A 1948-nucleotide genomic window follows, 5' to 3' on the forward strand; every position below is an offset into this window, starting at 1 on the left:
AAGTTGCTAATAAGGTATTATTACGTGCTCCTAATTCCCACTGGGTACTTAATTATGCATGTAGGTATTTTGCTTATGCGCATAGTAAATTTCCGGCACATTGTCAAAATTAGTATTTCATTCTTTAGTGCTTGGTTTCTAAATCCCCACGCATGAGGAGTTTAAAAATTCGACTTACTCAACTTTGTCCACAATTTTCATTTAAAGCATTCCAGGTGAAACAAAATGGGCACGGTAGATCTACGCGTAACATACCTAAAAAATAAATTCTACAGCCTCGAAATAATGAAACCTGAATGATAGGGCGAGCACGAACCTGCCCGCAATAAGTTGGGAATTCTTCAATAGGAGTTAAAGCGGCCGTTACTTGGCGAATACGGCAATCTAGACAATTAAGGCCCGTTTACATACAACTTTGGCGTTGCGTTGGCGTTGGCGTTGGTTTGACAGAACGCACGTTAAAAGTATGCTTGCTACAATGAACGCTTGGCGGCGAATCCTTGGGCCACTAAATTAACATATTAACGACAGATAAATTAATATTTCATATCAATAATTGCATTAAAAACGATATTTCTTGCCCGCACTTGATTAAAAAGGAAAAATATTTCACATAATTTTATTTATTCGCAACAGCTGACGAGCGACGCACGCGAAAAGTTGAGAGTTGGCCATCTTTTTGCTTTGTGTTGGCGTGAGCGTTGTCGAATTTTGGCTATGTGGACGGCTGCATTTGAATTCATGTATTCATAGTCAGCTGTTGAAGCGACGCCAACGCCAACGCAACGCCAAAGTTCTATGTAAACGGGCCTTTAGAGTTTAGCATCAGTGCAGCAAATAATATTAATGACATCTATGTACATATCTATATATCGTTATCTTAATTCACAAAGGCCCTTACCAACGCTTTTTTCGAAACTGCTTTTTTCACAAATTTTGGTAGGATGTATTAAAATACACCTTCAGTAAAAATTTTAAAGTGTTAGCGCCAAAAACAAAGGGGCTTCATGCCACTTTATAAAACCCCCACCTGTTGTGGATACTATTTTTTTAATGGTTTTTTCTTCTGTAAAAAAAATTTTTTTTGGTTAGGGCCTTTGTGAATTAAGGTGACGATATGTATGTATGCACTCGCCAATGCCGCTTGCTTTGCGGCGCCTGATAAGAACTTTCGCGCTGGCCAATGCACAAATATCGTTGAAAAGCAAAAATGTTTGTAAAGTAAAAGTCTTCGTTTAGGTTGAAACAACTAAAGAGCCGGACCCCTCACACACAGGCCAAAAATAGTACTATTCTTTTTCGATGTCATGAGTACACCTCTAGTCTGACTTACGTCATTTAAGCCAATAAAAGTCTCTATAAGGAAACTGAAGAGCACAGATGTACGTTTTCTGTTATAGGAGGGCCAAGAATCCTCGCTGTTGCACGGGATGAAAATATTTCCCTTGAATATCGATAAATGGAAACCGTTGATATTTCTACCGTGTTGTTACTTGGGACGTGGTGGAATATTTCTTTGCTAATTCGCAACTTTTAGAATTTGTCTTGTTATCCAAGCGTCAAAGGACATAAATATGTGCCTAGAATATCTGAATGACCAATAGGGTCCAAGCAGATCAGACATACGGGGTTTCTAAATATTTCGACTGCAGCATCTATTGAAATAGACTCGAATTATGAATTCCAACCATATTGTACAACAAATACAGATTTTTTAAATATGTTGACTCTAGTGCCACCTAGCGGGTCTTTTTCTAAATAAACATAAGTGGCACACAATATCACTTTGAAATGGCGTGCTATAGATATGACCGATACTGTATATGACTGAACGGTCCCACTCAAACTTCGGTCCATAATACTGATCAGAATAAAAATTGAGTGTAATACAAATTTGGTATGCATTTTTCCCTTCACAAACCGTTGTTTGAGACGAACTTAGATTTTT

This window comes from Rhagoletis pomonella, unplaced genomic scaffold (genome assembly GCF_013731165.1).
Source record: "Rhagoletis pomonella isolate Grant_MI unplaced genomic scaffold, Rhpom_1.0 Rhpom_scaffold_00013, whole genome shotgun sequence".
In the NCBI taxonomy this organism is placed as follows: Eukaryota; Metazoa; Arthropoda; class Insecta; order Diptera; family Tephritidae; genus Rhagoletis; species Rhagoletis pomonella.